Genomic DNA, 10622 nt, shown 5'->3' with positions numbered 1-10622 from the left:
ACATAAATCATTATTGAAGCAAAGAAGGTGGTACGGGACATATCCTCACAAGCTAGGCACTTTATGGTGATGTAGTGCCCGATATCGTCTATTCTTCCTTTGATTCTGTCCCTTTCCATAAGCAATCACTCTATTTGTTGATTCCGCGTACCCATCATTTGAGCGTTGTAAAGGAGTTGATCCTGAATCTCATTCATCTGTTTCTCCATTTGGGCCATTAGATCATAGTAGCGCTTCCTATCTGCTCTGGCATCTCGGGCTTGTCTGAAGATCCACTCTTCGAGAGTGGATATTGTTTCTCTCAATATAGCGACGTTCCTTTCATAGTCCCTCTTCATTTGTTGCATAGACCGTGCTCGCTCTTCTGCCTTCTTTATCCATTTCACCTGGATTCTCGCTAGACCAGCTTTAGATTTTTCCAGGTCTTCTTGATACTCGAGGACTTTCTTCTTTAGACCGTTTATGAGCCTTTTATAAGCCCGACTTCTCTTCGGGTTTCTGGTAGCTATTTTCATTTCCTGGATTTGAGTTTTGAGGACCTCGTTTTCCTGAGCTAGTTTTCTCTTTTCTCCCTCATCTGCAGTGATATGCAAATCTTTCTCAAATTTCAAATCTATAACTTGCTTCTCCAACTTGCCTATTGTAACCCTGTACTCGTGCTCTTTAGCCAACCAATCCCACTATTCTTGCGATGCCTTGACGAATTCCTGGAGATGGGGTCTTTTAGCTGGCCTTCCGTGCTCAAGTTCTCTCCTGTACCAAGCAATGTATCCTGGTGCCACTTTGCCTTTGGCCCGATCCTGCACGCATGTATCTACTTTTAAATATTGGCATTCACTCCAGATCTGACGGACTCTTGCTTCAGGGAACTGTCCGTCAGGGCTAATCTCAATTACTTGAGCATTAAGATCTTCCTCCTGTGGCACTGTTTGGCATCTCCCGAGTTGTCTCAAAACCCGATATGGCGCGTAAGGCTGAATGCTCTTGAGCCCCATCAATAGAAAGTGTGTCCTAGCTGCCGGCATATGGATGACCTCATCAACGGGCAACCATCCTAGTGTCCACTGTATTTGGCTGGCGGTGAGGGTCCGAAAGAATGATGTCCATGTCGTAACTCCCTCGGGTAGACTGACCCCCTTGATTCTTATATAGAACTCTTCTATGCAAGTTTTCTTCGATGAGCCATAACTCAAGAGCTGGGAACGGTGGCAGAGATGCTCAGTCATCCATATTTGTAGCAACAAGTTACACCCCTCGAAAAAGTTCCCTCAGGCTTTGCAGGCTGTGAGAGCTCGGAAGATATTAGACACTATCATAGGCGCAAGAGTTCTTTCATCTTGAATGAGCAAGGTACTGACGATCCCGGATATTTTCAGATCAATGTTTCTGTCCTTCCTTGGAAATACCAAAAGGCCCAAAAAGGTTATCATAAAAGCCACTCGTCTATGCTCGTCCCATTTTTAACGGTTACTTTTGCTGCATAACTTGTTACTCGGGTTGTTGAATCCTCCGACATGACCGTATCTGTCGTATATGAAGCACGGATTACAAAAACCTGCGGCCAAATCTGGGTTATGGACCGTCCTGGGTATCTTTAACGAATCTAAAAACTGATGCACAGTGACAGCTCTTAGAGCAACCAGGTATTTTTACCTCAACGGAACTTCAACATTTCCGACGTACCCGGCTATTTCCTCCAAAGTCGGGGTGAGTTCAAAATCGGAGAAGTGGAAGACATTGTGTGTCGGGTCCCAGCAGGTGACCAAAGCTCTTATGATATCCCCCGAGGCTGGATTTACAATAAACCCGTAGGACCTTTTAGATATTTCTTGACCTCTTCTTGCCCTTCTCCACCTAAATCATCCCACCATAGCCGCAACTTGAAAGGGATTTTAGTCATTATTGAAAAGGGTTCATTTTGCATCGTGCTCATCCTGCACATTTATTAAGGTGATTAAGCAAAAAATAAAATTGATTTGACTCAACCAATTGACTATTTTTTTTTAATTTTTCAGAGATTAAAAGAAAGATCCGGTTCCGAACATGGCCTTTCAGCACTTCGGGAACGAAGATTTTGAGGCTGGGTGAGGAAACCGGCCAAAAATCCAAAAAATGACTACAAGTGGCCGTTTATGCAAAGTTAGCCTTCCGGCGTCCCTTTTGGGAACATTCGGCTATTTTGACAAAAACGGCGTCACCTGACTTATTTATGACGAAACTTAAAATTTTTGACATTTTCTGGGTATTTTGCAAAAAGGGGAAGTTGGACCCGATGAGGGTTGCCTACGTATCTCACATCTGGTGAGAATCAAATCGACATAGTTCGGGTAGGTAAAACAAACTTTTTTTGAAAACAAGACTCTTTTCAATGGTAAATAAAACCATTTTTCATAAACAAGACCCCTTTTTTTTCAAAAATTCGACAGAGTTTCGACGCTATTTGGACATTGATTTTTTCAAAACAGGCGATTAACTACCTCTATCTCTCTTTCCTCAAAGCATTCAAAAGTCGGTCAGCATGCAAGTCCGAAGCAAACAAATGCACATGTAGCAAGTTGGATGCATCAGGATGGTTTTTTGTCGTTTTGGTACACCTGTCCTAGACAGACCCAACCCCTGTGTTGAGCCTCCAAAGTCAAATGCATGTGATGCAAACAAACGTTCCTACAAGGGATCCGGCATGAAGCTGAGTTATTCTAGGTTTATAACCTAGGTATTTGTTCTAGACTGTGTACCCGAGCGGACAACTCGAATCGAGGAGGGGGCTACGTATCGGGGACCCGCGGGATCGTCCGGCTTTGTAACTTGTCCGGCCTCTTTCTTATTTCGGGGTATAACACTAACAGAATAGGGAGTCTCAACGAGTAAGCAACATCCCCGGAGGTAAGAAGAGAAGGGTTTCGGCACAGTTTATATACAGTTCAGATAATATCAAAGCGGTAAAAGCATCATTTAGCACATTAGGCCCAAACATGTAAAAAAATCACATAAAACCAAATATAACAATTTATCTAAGCTCGAATTCTTGAACCTTGAACTAGAGATTCTGGGTTATCGTCCCCAGCAGAGTCGCCAGAGCTGTCACACCTCCTTTTTCGCCTGGCGCCCTGCAAAGGGGTGTAAAGGGAGTTTTTCCAATTAAAGGACAATCAAAACGGGATTATTTTTTAGAGTTCAGAGTCGCCACTTAGGAGATTTATGGTGTCCCAAGTCACCGGTTGAGTCCCGAATCGAGGAAAAAATTGACTCTGTATTACAGTGCGCAAACCAGAAATTCGGATAAGGAATTCTGTTAACCCGGAAGAAGGTGTTAGGCATTCCCGAGTTCCGTGGTTCTAGCACGGTTGCTCAACTGTCATATTCGGCTTATTTATCTGATTTCAATACATGTTGAACCTATGTGCAAATTTTAACTTTTTACCGCTTTTATTATTATTATTTTTTAACGAGGATTGCAACGTCGTGGAAACACATCTTGAACCACGTCACATCAATGCACCCGTGGTTATTGACACATTTTGACTCCGTGGAGATTTGGATTTGGGTCACATAAATGTGCACCCGAGTTTAAGAAAGTAAATTATTAAAAGCGCGCCTAAAGCGACTAGCGTATCATTATTTTGGGTAAGGCCGTGAAATTTTGCTAAACAGCCCATCCCGAAATCTAAGTAATTTTACCAACCCATATAGAGGGCCTCGTAGCTTGTGTACTTTTGTTTGTCGAGGCTCGTCTCATTCACTAGTTTTAAAGGAATTTGCAACGTCGTGGAAATGAATCTCGAACCACGTCACAATCAATGTACCCGTGATTAGCGACACATTTCCACTCCATTGGGATTTGGATTTGGGTCACATAAATGTGCACTCGGGTTTAAGAAGGTAATGTTGTTTAAAGTACGCGCCTAAAAAAACTAACACGGGGTTATTTTGGGAAATGGCCGTGAAACTCGCTAAACAGCCTGTCCCGAAATCTAAGTATTTTAATATATACAATTATCGAGGGCCCCGCAATCTAGGTGCTTTATTTGGCGAGGCTCATCTCGTTCGTAATTAAAGGGCAAACCTAAAGTAATCTATAGTGTTCTACTTAGTTTGTTTCTAAAACAAAAGGAGGAGTCCTGGTTAATTATATGGTTTAAGAGTTTTTATAATTGGGTCATGAGCACCACCCATTTAAAATCAGAACCTAAGTATGCCGACGGGCATGGCTATTCACCAACCTGGGCCCAGGACCAAACGAATGTAGTGTTAAAAAAAACAGGACCTGGGCCATCTTATTCAAGTGCGGAGGCCCAATCCGCCTAAATACGGGCTATCGATCTATTTTCGACAAAACACATCACTCTTCCGATATTAGTCAGTGAGATATCCTAATATACAAATCAGTAGAAAAGCTAGATCGAACTTAAAGCTTCAAATTTTCATGTATATTCATGCTTATGTTTTCAGATTACAAATTACCAGGGTTACAGCTGTGTACCTGGAAATCACAATATAATAAAAAGAGAAAAAGGTCAGCAACAGACTAGTAGCAGTCAATACAACAACAATACACTAGCAGCAGTGACTCAATCAATGCCCCAGAAAAACCCAGAGAGGTTGTAAACCAACAGCAACAGTAAACCAAAATCAGGAAAAGAACTTCAAGCAATGCAGCAGCAAGTTAAACCCAAAACGCAGACCAAAACCAATCAACCTCAGACCATGGGATGCAGTTCTTTGAAACAGAATCTAGTTCCGGATTCACACTTAACTAAACAGATACAGAACAGAATCTCAAACTACTCAAAATACTCCAGATTTGAAAGTAAACTGAAGGTTTGCTCAAAGGGTTGATGGAACAGTAACCTAACACTCTAGATTCAGATTCAAACACTCTTAGAATTGAACCCTTACAAGCTTTCTGAGCTGTTTCTTTTAACTGCTAAAAAACTGACCTCAAGATGCTCTCAAATAGTGCTCTCATAGATTGATTAAAGATTCACCAACATGGATTTTCAGGACTCTCCTTTCCAACTGCCTAAAGAAACTGTTTTCAAGTTTTCAACAACTGCCTCCTATTCTTTTTTTTCCCCATTTACACTATCCCCGACCCCTTTCCTTTATTGCCAATCTTTTTATCTTTTTTCAGCTCTTAGGAGCATTTAGACCCATTAATCAAACATTTTTCCCATGATCTTCTCTAGGTCTCCACTAAGGTTTGTTTTTGTCCCCCATTAACCCTTGTCTTTCCTTTATTTTATTTAATGGTTATGGGTAGTGCATACTTTAATTAAATCCCCATTAGGTCTCCCCATGCTATTATATTTTGTTCCCCATTATCATTAAACAATTGCATTAGTTTAATGGTACTTTAGTACCCTACTGTCAGCCCATTCATCTTAAGCCATTTTCAAACCTTTCAATCCCAGAATTACCCTCCTAAAGCCCCGGAAATTTAATTGGTAACAACCCCAAACAGCTATAACCAATTCAAACTATCAAATTCCTAACAACTGACTCCTACCTCAACTGGACAGATTACAAAACTCCAGATTTGAAAAACCAATAGACTCCCTGATAACCAACTAGACAAGTAATCAACAACATGAATTGCAAACAAAGGGAATCAAACACTATAGAATAAGTTTTAATTCACAACAATTTGGCTGAACCTAACTACTATCAACATGTGACTGCAATTAGAGATGAGGCAAAGCAAGTGTCATGAAATGAAACCTGATTAATAACACGAGTCTAGGCTCAGACAATCATGAACCATTTCCTAAGCATTAGGTCTATTGTGCAGGCTAACATTACTGATTAAGGGATCACAACGACAACATAATTGGTGGCCTGAACTTGAACAAACTAAACAGACACAAATTCAACCAGTTCTTGACAAATTCAACTCGCAAACTGGCCCAAGTTTGGCCCTTAAACTACTGATCACAATTCAAATGGGAAATTCATGCCAATTTATAGAAGGGGAAGGGACAAAGTAAACAAACGGAACTGCAAGAGTGAACAATCAAAAATGGATGTAAAAAACTTACCCGAATCACAACTCGATAAAAAAACTTGAGGCTCTTCCCATTTTCAAGCCGAAACGGACTTTAACCATGTATTTTTGAAGGAAAACAGCATGGCTAAAGTCAGTCTCTGGCTCAAAATTCATGGAACCTGGCCTGCCTAACTTCGATCTGGAATCCGAGCTACCCTGTGCTGATTTGAAAAGAGTTGATCAGGGATTCATGGTGAGGGGGTCCAGGAGATCACAGGGTGTGAGTTTGGTGGCATTTGAACGAATTAGGGTTTGGGTCGATTCCTTTGATCTAAGATTCGAGGAGCTCGGGGGTGATTCGAAGAAAACTGAGCGTGGGACTGGAACGAGGAAGTCTTGGGGAAGCTGTGGTGTGAAATTGGAGGCTATTGGACGAGATAGGGTTCCGACCTGATTTTGGATCTAACATTCGAAGCACACGGCTGGGATTCGAGGGATAGGAGTTAGGGATTCGGAATGGGGAGGTCGAGGGGAATCAGTGGTGAAAAGATGGGGTTGTTTGGACCACCGGAACCACCGTGAGGCGATTTCCGGTGGGCGGAGCCCGGTAGTTGAAGACGAAGGAGCTGTTTGATCTCTGAAGCTCAGAGACGAAGAGGTGAGGGGGGGTTTGGTTTAGGGGGCGGGGTAGGATTTAGAATATATACCATGTGGGGAATTTAATCCCGGCCGTTAGATCAATTAAGATCAACGGCTAGGATCAAGGAGATTAACCCACACATCGTCGTTTGGTTTAAGTAGGGGGTCGGTTTGAACCGGGTAAAGGGTCGGGCCAGGGAATGGGTAAGGATGGGGTGATCTGGACCATTGGATCAAGTCGTATCAACGGCTTGGATCTATTATCCAGATACGACATCGTTTGGATGTATTTGGGACCGGTCGGTTTGGGCCTGGATTGGGCGTGTGAGGTGTGTGAGAGTTTGGGCCTGATTGGTTCAGATTAAGGGATGGCCCAGTCCAATTTCATTGCTATTTTTGTTCTTACTTTCTTTTACTTCTTTAAACTAATTTTTCAAAATTAAAAACCTAAAAATCCTAAATTAAATTATAAAATTGACAATTAACTTAAAATATTAGCTCTTAATAATAATTATCACACGAAATTAAATACAAAGACAATCACACATTTTGGACATTAAATGCTAAAAATGCATAGTACATATTTTTGTGACTTTTCCGTTTTGTGAAACAAACTTGATTGTTTAATTAAGTCCTAAATTGTAAAATTAAATCCTAAATGCACATGCAACACATATTTTTGTATTTTCCTTAATTAAAGTAGAAATAAACATGCACAGACAGAAATACAAATAAATCACAAACAACACAAAACCACTTTATTTTGAATTTTTGGGAGTAGTTCTCATAGGGCAAAAATCACGTGCTCACATCTGCTATCTGCTGTTTTAACATTTGAACCTCCTCTTTCAATTCAGACTCCGACTCCACAAACTCCCTCGACGGGTCAATAACTCCTGTGTCCAAGTCTTTGCTAGCCATGGATACCTTGCTTTTTGACCTTGTATTGTCTGGAATCGCCAAAGTGCCACAAACTAACCACCCTCTGTTATGTTAACAATGAAAGTAACAAAGAGGAGCAAAACAAAGCCAACATGTTAGGGTTAGAGCATTTATCAGATAGAAATATCACATTGCGTGCAATACCTCCTATTCACAATTAACGGTTCTAGGATGGCTTAGAGGGTACGAAGGTCATATGGCATCATCCCAATTTCACTCTTCTTGACCCATTTCCTTCTTCATTTTCCTTCTAACACTGCTTGGCTTGCTTATTTTCTTTCTTCTCTTTTTCTTTTAATTGTCACTCTTTTCTTTCCTCTCATTTCTCACATCCACAATTTCATCTCTTTTTTTTCTTTTTTTTTCCTTTTTTTTTGATTTCAAAAAAATGATTCGATCGAACCCTATGTGCGTTACCTACGTATCATGTCCCTCATGAATCAGATCAAGCGTAGTTCTGAAAAAATAATGGACAAAATAAACTAAAACAAATCTTTTTGAAATTTTCATTTATAACTTTTTTTTTCAAATACAAAACAGGAAGTACTATAACAAAAGACTCAAAACTCCTAACTAAACTGACAGACTCGATACTACTGTACAAGATTAATTATTAAAAGACAACATAAAATAGTCTAAAAAAATGAAAAGTTTCCTCAAGCAGCTCGTGCATGCAATTGTCTTGACTAGAATTGTACTGAGGTATTTGTCATGCTCAAATTCTAGCAAATTGATCCATACCTGAATGGAAAAAATAAGATCAAATAGAGTTAGTAACTCAAGATACATGTGACGCCACGACACCTTCTATTGGACACATGCAAGGCATGATTAAGACTATTTTTGCAAAATGACCTATGTGGTCAAGATGACTAGAAATGTAAACTTAACAAAGGTGACCTCAAAGACATGAAAATACCTCACTAAGGCATATATGGATTCAACTCCCAATAATCATGGGCCAAACTCAATTTGCAGAAATGACCCATTTTGCAAAAACGGCCGATATGGCCAGAAGTGGCCAAAGATGCAAACTCAAAAAGGATGGAACTTAAAGTAATATGATACCTAGTTGTCGACTCAAGATCCTAAGACATGAGTTATTGAACCACTTTTGCAAAAATGACCCCATTTTGCAAGAATGGCCGATGTGGCCAAAAATGGCTAAACATGCAAGATATGGCTAACACCCTGCAAAGCCAAGAACCTAAGACTTACTAGGAAAATCGGACCCTATGTGGGTTGCCTACGTATCACGTCCCGAAAGACGAGAATCAAGTATGTGTAGTTCGGGAAGATTGGATATGTGAGAAAGTAGGGGTGGGCATCGGTCGGTTCGGTTCAGTTTTGAGTATTATCGGTTTTGCCTATCGGTTATCGGTTTACAAATATCATAACCCGATAACCAAACCGATAAGATATTGGTTATCGATTATCGGTTAATCGGTTATTGATCATTATCGGTTCGGTTATCGGTTTACCCGATAAGGTAAAACTAAAATTAGGAGTGCTGATTGCTGAACGTTTGTACAAAGTTTACAGGAAGCTGCTATATATTGTGGCAGAAGCCGCAGAACTACAAGCATTTGATGAATTTAAACTTCAGTTTAAACTGCACATAAACCGCACACAAAGCTGCACATAAAACCAACATTTCTCACAATAATTTCAGTTCAAACTTCTCACTGAATAATTTCAGCACACAAAGCTGCATATTTTTTGCCTCAAACTAAATATACCCAGTACCTCAATTGCCTGCATACAAAGTACAAACAGCTCAAAATTCCAATCTAACAAAAATAGGAGATAAAAAGATCCCAACTTTCACAACCCAAAAACAGATGTATACACAGTAATGTCCAAACTCCAAAGTAATAGTTCAAACACATTAATAACAATGCAAAGTAGTAGCAACCTTAAGATTAACAAGTCCAAAGTCCAAACATAATAATAATAGTTCAAATTCAAGTAAACAACACAACAACTACTCAATCCTTATAGGTTTCACCAAATTGTGCTCCAAACAATGCTCAACATCCTCATTAAGGACTTAGTACCAGTTTCTCGTGCATTGTAACATAAAACAAGATGACAATAACTGCATCTTACTTTCCACCATCCATCATCACCGTCTTCAATCCTTTCATAGTGACTCCAAACATGTGAGATAGCTTTGAGACCACAAAGTCGAGGCATGGTTACACCTATAAACATAAAAAGAAAATATATTAAGTAAGTAATATTTGTAATCATACTATGTGTTATATAAGTTGAATAATTAACTTACCAAAGTTTTAACTTACAACTATCTAAGATTCTACATATCATCATCGCAGGGTTCGTTTCCAAGATTGGCAAAATCTATGAGAATATATATTAACAAGTCAAACAACAAAAATATTAAATAAACTATTTATAAAAATAATATACAATCAAATAAATTAAAATATTGCTACCTTGTTCTAGTTGCTCGAGAACATCTAAATCTTCCTCAACACTTACAGGTAATGGCTCACTTCGAAGCCAATCTTGAAGGCACACGAGAACTTCCACCAATTTAGGAGTCAATGAACTCCTAAATGAATCAAGAATACGCCCTCCAGTGCTAAATGCACATTCAGATGCAACACTTGAAATAGGAATAGATAATACATCCCGAGCCATCTCAGCAAGAATGGGGAATCTAGGTGAGTTTACTTTCCACTAAAGCAATATATTACCGTCTGCTATTTCATTTTCAACTTCTTCTGTAAGATATTTTTCCAATTCTGATTTAGAATCTGAACCTCCAATCCCAGCTTTATGTCTTTTTAATTCTTCAAAGAAAGAACCAAAAGATCCATTTGAAGTTTCCATTGTGTCCAATGAAGAGTTAGATAAACATGAAGAGGGACGACAACCTTTATCTTTTGAATAAGACTTTACATACTCATCAAACAATGAAGTCATGTATGTATGCACTCCCTTCGCGATAATTGGCCCTTTCTCTTCGAACATCTTCGCAAGTGCAAAACTAACAGAATCAAACTTGTACCGAGGATCCAAAACACATGAAATA

The 10622-nt window shown here is 39.6% G+C and overlaps 1 long non-coding RNA gene across 1 annotated transcript; it reads right to left on the bottom strand.

Moving 5' to 3' along the window:
• Nucleotides 1-9696: 9696 nt before the first annotated feature.
• LOC104211834 (uncharacterized) lies at nucleotides 9697-10245 on the bottom strand. Its single transcript, XR_707236.2, has 3 exons — nucleotides 10021-10245; nucleotides 9868-9925; nucleotides 9697-9768 (listed from the first exon to the last, which is right to left on the bottom strand). It is a non-coding gene; the product is annotated as an uncharacterized lncRNA (long non-coding RNA).
• Nucleotides 10246-10622: the final 377 nt, after the last annotated feature.

The sequence above is a fragment of the Nicotiana sylvestris genome, chromosome 11 (genome assembly GCF_000393655.2).
Source record: "Nicotiana sylvestris chromosome 11, ASM39365v2, whole genome shotgun sequence".
NCBI lineage: Eukaryota > Viridiplantae > Streptophyta > Magnoliopsida > Solanales > Solanaceae > Nicotiana > Nicotiana sylvestris.
This window is presented reverse-complemented; position numbering and strand designations above follow the sequence as displayed.